Genomic DNA, 14,821 nt, shown 5'->3' with positions numbered 1-14,821 from the left:
AGCCAGAGCCATAAAACTAACCAGAGCCGATTGCTGACATCAATAGTTTCCAAAACTTCTGTGTTCTTTGAGGATAAACACAAGAAGAGCTCCATGCCAGAGATAAAAGGATTATCTAGACTTGCTCTCCTTAGCAGAACTGGGGTGAAGGAAACTATAGAAAATTTGAGAACACTTTCAAAAGATACTACCTTTTTTTTTAAACCTACATGTCTCCTTCATCACAGTAATAGACTTTTATCTTGTTGTCCATCATCCTGAACTTGAAAACCCTGCTACAATGAAAATAGCCTGCTACAGGAAATGAGTTGTTAGTTAGTCCTTGAATAAATAAAATCTATTCCCTGAGTTCTGCACCGTGTTCCATCTTTGTTCATGTATTGTTTTGTCAGTCTTTTTTTTGGTTCAGTTTTATTTCCTCTTGTCATCTATGTAAAACCACTTATTTACATGAACCTTCTTCTTTGCATTTAGCCACTCATTTTATGTATTTGTCATAATCTTAAAGTCATAAACATTGTTTTCATTATCAAATGTGTGAGTGGTGTTGTAATATGGCTTCCCTTATTTTTTTGTTTTTATGGAAGATCATCTACTAACGTTACCCAGTTTTTCCAGAAAAACAGTGTACATCTCTTCCAGCTTGTAAAGGTTCCAGATTGACCATGTTTTCTGTTTATTGACCAAAGACTATCATGAGGGAGAGAACCTTGTTTGGAACAAATGGGCATAGCAATGTTTTAAGGATTTATAAGCAGTGTAGGAAGAAAAGAACTTCTGCATTACCAAATCTGTTTAAGTTGCCTGTTGTCTGTTACCATCAATAGCCATTATTTTTTAATTTAAAGATTTTAAGTATTGTTTCCTTCTAATTAAGGCCCAAAAGGAGAATTGCATGCTGCTATCAAGTAATATTTTCATTTTGAGATAAAAAGTTTAAATTCCTTTCAAAAAGTGTTCTTTCCCCTACATTACTTCTGTTCTCAATAAATAATACCTAATCCCATTTATGAAGAGGTACTAATCTATCAGATGTATCTGAAAGTATGTGATATATAAGCAATGCATATAACTAAACAATCTTATTTCTGTACTCTGTGAACAGAAGTACAGAATTTACTGATATTGGAAGACTCATAACATGTGCAATGATGTTGGAAAAGCCTCACAGCAACATAAAGAGGTGAGGGAGAGCAAAGGTAAATTCTTAATAAAGAGTGAAATGCAGATAGTTAACAATATTGAGCTCCACGGAGTCTCTACACTCTTGCATAGTTATAGTTTATTCTGTGTCCTCAGTTGTCATATCAGTCATGCTGGGGCAACCAGGAGGCCTGAAGGAAAAAAATAAAATAAAAAAAAAGTCTAAATTCATATCCTTCACAACTCTTCTGACAAATTTGTCCTGGAAGCCAACACTGAGAATAGCATAACAGTCTACTGTACTAAAAGAACCCAGATTCTGAAACCACAAAAGCTAATTTTTTGTAAGGTAAGGAAAATAGTGACATTTCATTCACATCTACCAGTAGAGGTTGTAGCTCACTTAATCAAAAGAAGTGATGAAGTTGGAAATAAATATGTTACATATATGTGGTTGCAGTAATATAAATTGTGCTACGCTTGGAATACTTAAAATGCAGTTAAGTTGCATGAGTGGTTTTACTATAACCAACAGTAAAGCTAGAGCAACAAGTTATGAAACAAAGGATGTTTCAAGTGATTGAAAGTATCAAAATTTTTACCTTGGCCAGTAAAGAAGAGGGAAAGTTGATATTATAAGAGAATGCTTCAGCACATTGACTAGAGCAGAAAAAAGCAAAGAACAAAGACTCAGTATGTTTAACACTAGAAGGTTAAATGGCACCATACCTATTACCACTACTCAGGACTGACATCAGAAGATTTGCAACATCAATTAAAAATTGAGCAACTTGTTACAATTTCAGATAAGAAAGATGGAGCCTGGCATGTGAAATTAGACAGGTACATCTCTTTTTAGGTACCTCTAAATCTCCAGGAGGATATTATCAGTTTTCTAGATTAACATTTGAGATTAAATATGCCAGTGAAATATTGCAGAAAGAGAGTTATGAGGCACTTGACGATACTTCCAGAGGAGATAAAATTGCTGATTATATGATTATTGCTTCAACTGATGAAGCTTAGCATGATAGTACCGCTAGAACAGCAATGTTGAAAGTAAGAGATGAAAATATTAAATATCACGGAGATAGAGTAGAAAGAAATAGAGATAAAATACATGCTGGACCATGTATTACTTCAAAGTGACTAAAAAGAAAAAGCTATTATGATATGCTTATGAATTCCAATAAGAAAAATGAGAAGTCTTTACAGAGAAATTATGTGTAAAGCATACATCTTAATTTAGGAAATACTGAGCTATATTTTTCAGTCATATGGAATTCAGTTTTTGCCACATTGAGGTCTTTTCCATGAGTCTTTGCAATAGAAAATATGGTGTTCTTTTGTCTTCTGAGTCATTTGCAATTTTTAAGGTATCTGTATACAAACAAGGACTAATTCTTTGTTCCTGCATCTAGAAAAAAAACAATTCCCTGTGGTTTGTTATTGTTCTTTACCACTGACTTATTTAACAATTTTTAATGTCTTGTACAAAAAATATATCTCCAGAACAGATCATCACTCATCCCACAGGCCCACGCAAAATGTGAGATTGACCTTATTGGGGCAGATTATTCCACAAAAATGCAGAAGACAATTTCATCTTTAAATTTGAGTCTGCGTGAAAAACACCTTCAAAAAATGTCTATTTCTCTAAATATACAAAGAACCTGGGGTAATTATCTTGGATAACAAACAGTTATGTATTTAGGGAGTTAAATCATATGGAAAACATATGAAGATTTAATGCCTTTTCTTTTAAGAATGTATGTACTACCATATATATACCCAGTATAATATGAGGTTCTCTTTTACCATAGAGAAGTTTCAAGATGTCTCAACATCGTATTGCTCCTCTTTTCCCATGTAAACTCTTACTTTATTCTGTTTTTCGTCTAAGCATGCCTCTGAAATTATATAAATTTTCTGCATAGTATTAATATGGTTTTCCTATTAATCTATGACAAGGCATAAAATTTAATATTTTCCCTATGACAAACCCATGAATTTATCAGCCTAACCCATGTTCTGTACAGTGAACTATTTACAATCTATGGTTGTTAAAAGCAAAGGAAGCTAAAATAAATGAATAAACATGCAAAATTTTTCTCCCTATGGTAGTTTTATTAACTATTTTTGTGCAACATAAGTTTTACATTATTCACAAAGCATTCTAAAGCTGCAGCCACAGCCTTTGTCGTGGTACTTGTGCAAGTTTCGAGCTGGCTTCCGACCAAGTTCCCGAAACCCGACAACAAGGACCTGCTTCCCAGAGAGGGAAGAAAAAAAAACGACCTAAGCAGCCAAAGCTGTAGCAAAAAATATATATATTTTTTTCATATGAGACAGATATATACAATGAGAATACTATACACCACAACTCCAGAAATCCCAAACGGCTCCCCAAAAGGGAAGGGGGGGAGGGAGAAGGGAAAAGGACAAAAAGGGACAAAAACCAAACAAGTCAACCAGCCAACTGAAGGTAAATTAGCAAAATCTCACCACTTCCCTTCGAACAGGCAGGATGGCTGGACACGGCCCAGCGCTCTCCCCTCACGCGTGGCAGATAACAGCAGTCGCTGTAGGTCTCTGCTCCAGATAAGCCAGACCGAGACAGGGACCCACCGTTCTCGAACCTCGCCGGAAAGGAAGAGAGCGAGGTCCCTCCTGCTGGCTTTATTTATACCTCAAGTTACGTAAAGGAATAGCATGGAATACTTCCGTGATCACCTTCCTAGTTCCTTCCTGGTTACAAGCTGGTCTCCAGGAAGGCCTAGAGTGAAACCATCACAGTACTGTATGTTATTAGTATTCAACTTAATACTAAGCAAGCAATTAATTCTGAATGAAAATTCAAGAATAAAAGAAAAATATACTCTTTGATCATTTAAAGTAGCATATATTTAAGATGGGATTCTTCTGCAGCCTCCGGATAGTCCTCAGTTGTCATAGGAACTCACAGCATTCCCTGTGACTACCAGCTCTTTCTGCACTCTTGTACTGTTAGCTATCTTCTGCTGCACAGGTAACTTCAAGTACTGAAAAAGAAAAAAAATCTTCCAAATTGCATGATTGGCTTAAAGGATGTAAGAATGAAGAGCAATCATTCCCTTTATCTGCTCTTCAGCATTGAATGGGTCTTGCATCAGTTTCCACTGTTTTCCTCTCAAATCACTAAGTCAGTATGGTCAAGTAAGTACTTCAAGATCTGGCCTTTTTGAACAAGGACAACTCTTATGAGGATTATTAAAAAGCTGGTAGCACATTTTCCTGTCTCTGCTGCTGTACCTTTTTTCTGTTTGTTTGTTTTGGGATGTTTGTTTGTTTGGGGTTTTTTTTTGGGTATAGTCACCATTCATATGCTGATCAGTTTAGACCTGTGTTTCAACATTTTCGTCTGCCTTTCTCTTTCAGAGTTCTTTCAGCAGTTTTAGTCAGCCTTGTATTTATAATTTATCTCTCAACTAATGAAAGTAGAGAGATTGTAAAAAAAATTATTTGGAAATTTGAGGGATGCAGGAAAATTAAGTTCACACTCTAAAATTATACTTTGGATGTGACTGTTAAACTCTCCTTATCATGACCATAAAAGTCATTGAGGGTGATTAATCTAGATTTGGACAGCTAAATTTTGGCACTGGCAATTACGACTCTCATCTTTGTTGCCTGTGTCACATTTTGCACCTGTCCCTAAGGCTTTGCAGCACTGAGCACCAAAGTACGTGTCTTCTAAAAACCCAGCTTTTGTCTATATTTTTTCATTGTATTCAAAAGTTTCCTAGATCATGATATTTTGCTTATATATATAGTTTACATGTGTAATACTCATTTCAATTGAGGCATCTCATTACCCTAAAGTTCTGCTTTAATCTAATTTTCCAGCTGGTCTGAGGTCAAGTTTCTAATCCAAGGCCCAAGTTTGTACTAGCACCTTAGGCAGTGACTGAAAAAGAAACTTCACAGCATTTCTCATGTCTTCCTAGGCTGTAGAATTTGATATGCAATAAAGTCAGAATAGGAAACTCAAGATTTCAAAGGAAAAATGCCTGGAATTTTAAACAGTTTTTAAACATTTCTACATAATTTAATTTTTCCTTTTAGAAATAGGATATAAAAAATGCCTTCTGAAATGCAGTAGAACACGACTCATTCATCCTGACTAATGTATATATACATGCATAAATCAAATAGTCTTTTGATGAAGTGTCTACAATTTATTACAAACAAAACCCAGATAGATAGATAGATAGATAGATAGATAGATAGATAGATAGATAGATAAGAGTTGTCTTTAGGATAAAAAAATAACATATTTCTCATTTTTTTGCACCTCTTGCATATACACACATACATGAACACACACACTGAGAGAGCTACTGCTCAGTGCTACTACTTCTCTCTAGCTAATAAAAACTGTAAAACTGCTCAACAACCAGGGTTATTTCATAATGCCTCTTCCTTTCTTTAGCAACACTGCACAGCATCATTGTACTCTAATTATGTGATCCATGCTGGGAACACATCCCTGGTTAAGAGGTAAACCTGATACGGGAATAAAGATTAGTCTCCCTCCAATGATTATGAGATTGTATTCAAACCTATGTTTTATTTTAAGTAAAATCTTTATGAATTAAAGTAGTTCTCAGTAGAGTCTTATAATTAATTTCTTCCATTTTTAAACATTGTCTAGGGTAAATGTAATTTTGGTACACAGAGTTGCTAACAATACCTACAAACACTGAACATAAATTGTTTTACATAAATTCAAGCTCCCCAAAACTTACAAAAGGCCTGTTTAGAGACTCTCAGACTCATAGATCAGAAGTTAACAAATTCAGATAAGAAAGTATAAGCAAGTATTAGAACCTGTATTAAAGACGTAGCTATAATTTATGGTGCTGAACCCACCGAAAGTTATTGAAGACTTGATGTTTCCAGACTTGCTAGGCAATAAGTGGATTAAATGAATTTATAAAGCATGTGAAAGTGTGAAGTATTTTACATAAAGAACAGAAAATTCAAACCTGATGTTTCTACAGAAGAGAAAAATGTTGGCAAGAAATTTAGCCTAAGCAGAAAATGTAAATCTACAATGTCATTCAAGATGCCTTACACTCCCCAAATAAAATCACTCCAAAAGGAGTTCTCATTTTAATTTCCCTTCAAAAAAAAAACTCTCATGAAGATATGGAAAATTTCATCTATAAATAAATTACCAGTAGCTCCACTAAGAAAGAGGGGACAGCATGCTGTACATGATCCAGAAGTGTGCCTGGGAAGCTCTGAAAGTTAATAGCATCCTAGGCTGGGTCTAGAGATGCATGGCCAGTTGATTGAGGAATCACAGAATATGCCAAGTTGCAAGGAACCCACAAGGATCATTGAGTCCAACTCTTAGCCCTGCACAGCACCATTCCCAACAGTCACACCATGTGCCTGAGAGTATCATCCAAATGCTTCTTGCACTCTGGCAGACTTGGTGCTGTAACCACTTCCCTGGGGAGCCTGTTCCAGAACCCAACCATCCTCTAGGTGGAGAACCTTTTTCTGATATCCAGTCTAAACCTCCCTGACACAAGTTCAGGCCATTCCCTCAAGCTCTGTCACTGGTCACCCCAGAGAAGAGAGCAATTCCTGCCCGTCCTCTTCCCCTCATGAGGAAGTTGTAGACTGCAATGAGGTCTCCCCTCAGTATCCTCTTCTCCAGGATGAACAGACCAAGTGACCTCAGCTGCTCCTCATACGGCTTCCCCTCCAGAGCCTTCACCATCTTTGTTGCCCTCCTTTGGACACTCTCTAATAGCTTAACAACTTTCTTATATTGCAGTGCCCAAAACTGCACACAATATTCAAGGTGAGGCTGCCCCAGTGCAGAGCAAAGCGGAATAATCCCCTACCTCAATCAGCTGGCGATGCTTTGCCTGATGCCCCCCAGGACACGGTTGGCCCTCCTGGCTGCCAGGGCACTGCTGACTCAGATTCAACTTGTCATCGACCAGGACCCCCAGGTCTCTTCCCGTGGCACTGCTTTCCAGCATCTAATTCCTCAGTCTGTACAAACATCCAAGGTGCAGAATCTGGCACTTTCCTTTGTTGGACTTCATATGCTTGGTGATTGCCCATTTCTCTAATTTGTAAACGTCTCTCTGCAGGGCCTCCCTGAAGTCAACTCCCCGTTGACATCAACGGAGTCAACAGCTCCTCCAAGTTTTATGTTATCTGCAAACTTGCTTAATATCCCTTCCAGTTGTGTGTCCAAGTCATTTACTATTACCCTCTGTGCTCCACCCATGACTCAATTCCTCACCTCACCACATGTTGTGTTTATCCAGCTGTGTGCTGGACATCTTGTCTAGAAAGATCCTGTGAAAGACAGTATCGAGAGCTTCACTGAAATCTGAAAAGATGACATCAACTGGCTTCCCTTAATGAACTAGGTGGGTTCCATTGCCATAAAAGGAAATCAGGTTTGATAAGCAGGACTTTCCTCTCATGAAGCCGTGCTGGCTGTGACTGATGACATCATTGTCTTTCAGGTGTTTTTCAATACCTCCCAGAATAATCTTCTCCATAACTTTACCAGGCACTGAAGTGAGACTGACGGGTCTGTAGTTTCCAGGGAAAACAGCTATTCCTGTATGCTGAGTCCATGTTACAACACATCTGGGAGATGGAGTCCAGCTTGGGACCCCCAAAGAAAATGCTGATGAATATGCAAAAGTCCAGCAGACTTGCTCCATCCAACACTGTCAGGGGCTGGAGTACTAGCCCTGCGAGGAGAGGTTGAGTTCAGTGTGTTCAGATTGAAGAAGAAGGGGCATCTTCGAGGGCAGCTAAGGAGCTCCCCAGTGCCTCTGGGGAAGATGGCAAGGAGATGGACACAGACTTTTCACAGCTGGGCATGTCAGGAATTTGAGAGGCAATGACGAAAAGGGAGAAAAGGGAGATTCTGGCATAAGGACAAAATTATGACCATGATTAAACTATGGAGCAAGTTTCCCAGATCATTGTGCGGTCTCCACTCTTGGAGATTTTCAAGACCTGACTGGATAAAGCCCTGAACAAGTTGGTCTCAATTTTTTCTTGGCCCTGCTGTGAGGAAGAGTTTAGATGAAAGACCTCATGACGTACTTTACAACCTGAATTTTCTATGATTTTATGATTTTGTTGAGGTCAAAATTTCATGATAGTGGAAAACTTTCTAAAATTCATTCACTTTTTATGGATTCACCATATTTTAAGTGGAGAAAAGATACATACTAAAAAAAAAAAGAATGCTCTGGCTGAACTGTGAAACATGCTGGATAATTTGTATCCACACAACACAAATTTTAACGTATATTTATGTATGTTTGTGTCTATATATACACATACATCTTTAGTCATGCAATAAGCCTGTGTTCCATCTTTTCAGTCATTTTCCCTACTCATTTCACATAATCAAGATCTTGAATTTTTTGTTCATTTCCAAAAATTATAATCACATATAAGAATAAGAACTTATGGTAAGTCTTACTATATTTGTTGAGTATATTAATTAATTTGGGCTTTACTGTTACCCGTTTTTTGTTTGTTTTTTTTTTTTAATGAAATCAGCACAACATATATAATGGTGCTTGGGCTGAAGGATGAAAAGGAATAAAATATGACCATTACATTAGAAATTATTTTGAGATCTAGTGTGAAAAAAGTGTTATGACTCAAGAGTGTTATGGTATTAGAGGGAGATCTGTTGGTAAAAGCTGATGCGAAGTGATGACAGTTAAACAAAGAGCAATATGTGCAGTTGGCCTCTAGCCTAAAATAACGGATTAAAATAAAACTGTAAATTGAAAAATATAGAAGAAAGAGAGAGAAAGGAAACACTGTTGATGTGAGTTGTTAAATGTTAAGATAGTAGTCACGCTAGGACTTGAACCTGCATCTCCCAGGACAATGCTGCGATCACCAGCTTACACTGGTTTTATAATAAAAGACCAAAGAACTTTCAGCAACGATGAGGAGTTCTGGCTGCATAACGAAGAACATAAGATCATATCCCATAATCTTTCTTAAGACACCCTGTTTATACAAAGGATAGGACATTTGGCCAAAACTAATTACAATGCTCAATTTCCCTGGAGAGTAAATGTCTATCACCAGCTTCCACATATAACTGACAAAGAATTATCAAAGGGAATGTTTTGTAAATATCTCAGCAGATGAAGTGTATTTGCATGCTAGTAGGTAGACTTCAGTAAAAAGTTTAAAATAATAAGCCAATCTGCAGAAATCAGTATAAGTACATGAAAAATTCTAAGACCCAAGTCTTCATGATCAAACATATTATTCACTGAAAATATGGTCTTTATCCTATCCTATCCGATAATGTGCACCTTAGTGGAAGGCTTGGCTGTTAAAGTGGCACAAATGCTGCAGTTGGCTGTACTTGTAGGAAATCTGGTCCTACGGTTTTTACAACTATGCCATATACCACTCAGTTTTATCCTCGGAATAAACACAGAAAGCAGTAGAAGCTGTAAGGAATGCGCTTGAATTGCAACTGTTTAAATAGATTTACAGTATGTTTTAGAATTATTTTTGACAACCCCTTAAAAGAATCACAAAATATCAGAATCAGAATTATAGAATGGTTTAGGTTGGAAGGGACATTCAAGGATCAAGTCCAACTCCCCTGCTGTGGACAGAGACATCATTCACTAAATCGGATTACTCTAATCCCCATGCAACCTGATATTGCACACTTTCACGGATGGGGCATGCACAAGTTCTCTGGGCAACCTGTTCCAGTGCCTCACCACTCATTGTAAAAAATGTTTTTCTCACGTCCAATCTAAACCTATTCTCTTTCAGTTCAAAACCCTTGTCCCCTGTCCTGTCACTACAGAAATTGGTAAAAAGTCTCAATCTCTCTTTTTACATACTGAAATCCTGCAATAAGGTCTTGCCAGAGCCTTCTTTTCTCCGGGCTGAACAACCCAAACTCTCAGCCTCTCTTCACGGAGGACCTATTCCAGCCCTCTCATCATTTTTGTGGTCCATCTCTGCACACACTCTAAAAGGTCCATGCCTTTCTTGTGCTGGTGACCTCAGATCTGGATGCAGCACTCTAAGTGTGATCTCTCAAGGCAGAGTAGAGTGGAAGAGTCCTCTTCCTTGACCTGCTGGCCACAATGCTTTTGATGCAGCCCAGGATATGATTCATTTTCTGGGCTACAAGTGCATATTGCCAGTTCATGTCCAGTCTCTCATCCACCAGAATCTCAAGTTCTTCTCAGTCAGTTCATCCCCCAGCTGTATCGATACCAGGGGTTACCCAACTCAAGTGCAACACCTTGCACTTGGCCTTGTTGAACTTCATGAGGTTCCTATGGGCCCAACTCTCAAACCTGTCCCTCTGGATGGCATCCCATCCCTCAAGAGAATCAAACACACCATTCAGCTTGGTGTCATCTGCAAACTTGCTGAAGGTGTACCCATCCCACTGACCATGTCATTGATGAAGATGTTAAATAGTATTAGCCCAGTACAGACAGGAATTTAACCAAAGAAAGTTAATCCACAAATGTATTTTAAATTCTAGTCGTTTTTCCTACTGGATGTTTAGTTAATCTATTTTAACACTTTGTAAGATTTAATAGCTTGAAATTGTATTTAATTTTATAAATTCTGTTATTGATCTTGACATTTATATAGTCATGTCTTGAAGAGGCTGCTTTACCTGTAAGCAAAATATATCAATATTGTAAAATTATACATTGCATAGTTTAATAATATATTCAATAATGAGAAAAAGCAGTTTGAAAAGAAACTCACAAACAGGAAGGTATACGAGCTTTCCTTTGAAAGAGGACTAAATCTGAGTGTCTTTCAGACTCATGAATATGAGCAACCTATGGAAGAGATCTCTGTGAGCAAGAAAAAGAGCATAATTAAGTACAAAAAGAGGAAAGTGGAAAAAGATGGATAAATTGAGAATCAGAGACGGACAAAAACTTTTTCAAAAGAACAGAGAGTGGGGAAACACTGGAATAGACAAACTAAAAGGAAAAAGAAAAAAGACATGAACACTGGTGGCTCAGTTGATTCTTGATGCTGTGCTGGAAAAATCATACTGGTATCAGGGGTTATCAAACTCTACAAAACAACAGTAACTCTGGACAAACATGGGCTGGAGAAAAAAGGCAAAAAAACAATAGAGTGAAAAGAACATACCAAAGATGAAGCAAGCATCAGCACTGAAGGAAGGAATAATGAACAGAAGTCCTGCTTTCTGTGCCCTCTGCCCAGCCAGCACTGCTCTGCTGGGGCAGAGGGTGTGGTGCTTCAGCGAGGGCAGGAGAATCCCAGGGAAGAGGGCAGGCAATACTCTGGGCTAGAAGAAATAGTAAAGATTGAAGTGCACCAACGTATGCTCAAAAGCAGGTAATTAAAAAAAAGAACAATAGAAAGCTTTCATAAAACTATACTGCTGGCATACACTCCAGGTTGCATAAGTGGTTTTTAAGAATAAATTTAATCATTATTACATTGTATTCTTTTGATTTGTTTAGTTACTAAGTAAACTGAATTACATAGATATTCTTTTCCCGTACCAGCTAAGATAGTGAAATTTTCATAGCAACTTCAAATAGGAGAACCCTTTGTCTTCTACTTTATGGGTATCTACACCTTTACTCACTAACTTGGGATACCTTTGAAGTCAATGAAATAGCAATTGAATGAAAATCACCTTTCCTGTTTTTGAATTTTGTATTATACAGATACATAATGATGTACCCTGGACACAATATTTTACAAACTCTTTACCTTGTGTTTTTCCATATGGATGTGGCATATGCATTGCATGCACAGTAACTGCATTTTGTTGACATTTAAAGTAACTTTTACCAATAGCCACTATTTTGAATATTCAATGAGATATTTATATGGAATACTATCTTATTAAAAGAATGATGTGGAAAGAGATTAGAAGAGCAAGAGTCAAGTACAACATTCTGACTCAGATAAAACCTAATTTTCCTTTGACATGGTGAAATAAAACATAAAGACTTAATATTAGTTAGACAGATATTATACAAACTGCATCATATTTGTTTATATTTCATTCCATATAAAGTCCTGGGCCATCTAAAAGACCTTAACTGTCACAATTTCTGTGGCTTATCTATGAAAGTAAGGAAGTTCATGTGACTTATTTAGTTAAATGTAAAGAAATTCAGCAGAGTTCCAGTGCATCAAAGAGCAGTTGTATGCTTAAATTTAAGCACCTGCTTAAATTGTTCCTCTGTGAGACAAGTGACCTAAAAATGGTGATGCTATTTTGATACCTTGTGAGGATATTAAGGAAGAGTTCGTTATACAAAATAACCTTGCAGGAAGTTATTTATATACAAGCTAATTTTATTCAAAGTACATTGAAGGACAGACAAAAACTGCTGAACTACAAAACAGCAGACTTTTATCAACTATGAAAAATTGTAACAGAAGTGTTCAGGGACTTCAGTCATTCTCGAAATACTTCTTTGCATTCTTCTAATTCTTAAAAAGGGAGATAGATGTGTATTCAAGCTGCATGTACAAAATCCAGGGTTTTTCCTCTATTCTTATTATTCTTATTTTAATAATTTTTAACTTTGTTGTTGTTGTTGTTGCTACTGAGCACTTGGCTGATAGAATAAAACTAGTAGATCTTTAAAAAAATGCTTGGCATATAACTTGACATATTTAGAAAAGATATTAGAAGTCTACTCATCTGTTGCTGCCCTGAAGAACCCCTATATGTGTTAAAAATTACATATTCCTTATATCTTCTACCGATGTGCAATATTCTGTGAAACCTAACTTACAAACTTCCAGCTGAAACCTGGAACTAGGACACAGCCCCTGCTTAGAATATGGAAAGGTTTTGATCCACAAAGGATGGTAGGATTTAAATGTCAATGTCCTGGTTAATCTAGGAACATTTAGATTGCCTTGTGCTTGGCCATCTAGGAGAAATCTCACACTTCATTTCTCCTTTTCTGTTCAAGAAGAGTAAGAATTTGTTAAGCCTGTAGGCTAATAAGCCCAACTATAAAAAATGGCTACAAATTATAAGGAAATGCAAATTTGCTTAGGACCTTAATTAAGACTTCAAGTTTTAGGGAAAATAAAATTCTGTAATGAGGTGTTTCAAGGTGGACTTCTTTATTGGGAAAGCAATACTGCTTGCCTTCTTTCCCCATCAAGGAACAAGTGCAACACTGCTAATAAACTGACCCTCTTCTTCATGATTTTTAGAGACGTTACATGCATTAGAATAACAATTGTCCAATAGATGACTTGGTTTAAGATTTAATTTTCTCTCAAAGTTCATACATCATATTAAAAGTTGAAAAAATTTCTGCACAGTTAAATGGTTTGTCACGATTTCAGTTAATCTACATTTCATATAAACTAATCTCAAACTCATGCTACAGCTGAAGGGGGGAATATTTCCCATAAACTTTTAGCCTACAGAAATATAATTATTTTGTGTTTTTAAAGAAATTACTTCTTAGAAGTCTTTATCCATTTTATTAATTTCCCACTTTCTGTGCATACAATGTCAGTCACTAGAATTCTATACTGTATTTTCATTTGTGCGTGTTGTACTTTGTCTGCAAATATAGGTATGATAAAATGGAAGTCTCAGTATTGTGGCTGCTCTCAGTCCTTACTGACAAACAGCTTTCCAGACCCTTTTTTTATGCCATAAAAAAGAGTGAAATAAGTCAATACTTAATTCTATAATATATAAACAGACAGAATAATAGTATACATTAAACACAGAGCAAGAAGAAAGTTTACAGCCCATTTCAATCCCTGTTCTCAGTGCCATATGCCCTGTTCACTTATTAGGAGATGATTCACCTTAATAATATTCACATTTAACATTACTTGAGTGTTCAGTGTCTTGAAATGCAGAATTATGTTCTCTGAAGCACAACAGAAAAATATATTTACAAAGTCATCATTTATATATTTGTGTCTTCAAATATCTATGTGCTTTGATCATAAGAATGCCAATTCAAGTGCCATTAGCCGTTTAGTCACAGTCAAGGACAGAAGAATATGAACTCCTAAAGTCATCTCGCAATCTGTTTTAATCTGTTTACTCCGTTCAATCAGATACAATAACAGAGAATTGGTTATGCTTGAAATCTGAGTGTCATCATCATGGCTAGGCTTTGCGAACGAAGATTTGGGAAGGCTCTATCCACATTTGTTACAAGCACGCTGGTGGCTAATAAGGCCAATAAGAGATAGACATGTCCAATTGCAAAAGGCACAGCAGAAAGACTCCTTAGGTGGTATATTCTGCAAGACACGGTTCTTTCTGCGTTGCCTTTTCTCCTTGACAGTGATCCTGCGTGCGTTCTCAAAGGAAGCAGCAGCGTTATAGATGGTGTGTCTCCAGGTCCCCGGTTGGAGGCCAGAGTAGACCAGTTATGGTGATCAATATGGTCAAGGCTGAGATGTTGTTTCAGGGAGTCCTTGTATATTTTCTTTGGGGCTCCTCTCATGAGGCAGCCGGTGGCAAGTTCACCATAAAGCAAGATCTTAGGGAGGCGGTGGTCCTTCATCCTTGAGATATGTCCTGCCCAGCGCAGGACACGCATTCTCATCAGCATGGCCTCTATACTTGTGACTG

The 14,821-nt window shown here is 37.1% G+C and overlaps 1 long non-coding RNA gene across 1 annotated transcript; it reads right to left on the bottom strand.

The window, feature by feature from the left end:
- Positions 1-1,184: 1,184 nt before the first annotated feature.
- Positions 1,185-3,533, bottom strand: LOC120323091. Its single transcript, XR_005563236.1, has 2 exons — positions 1,746-3,533; positions 1,185-1,334 (listed from the first exon to the last, which is right to left on the bottom strand). It is a non-coding gene; the product is annotated as an uncharacterized LOC120323091 (long non-coding RNA).
- Between the last annotated feature and the right edge of the window lie 11,288 nt (positions 3,534-14,821).

Source organism: Pipra filicauda, unplaced genomic scaffold (assembly GCF_003945595.2).
Source record: "Pipra filicauda isolate LSUMZ 115617 unplaced genomic scaffold, ASM394559v2 scaffold195_size2193078_pilon, whole genome shotgun sequence".
NCBI classification, from domain to species: Eukaryota; Metazoa; Chordata; class Aves; order Passeriformes; family Pipridae; genus Pipra; species Pipra filicauda.
This window is presented reverse-complemented; position numbering and strand designations above follow the sequence as displayed.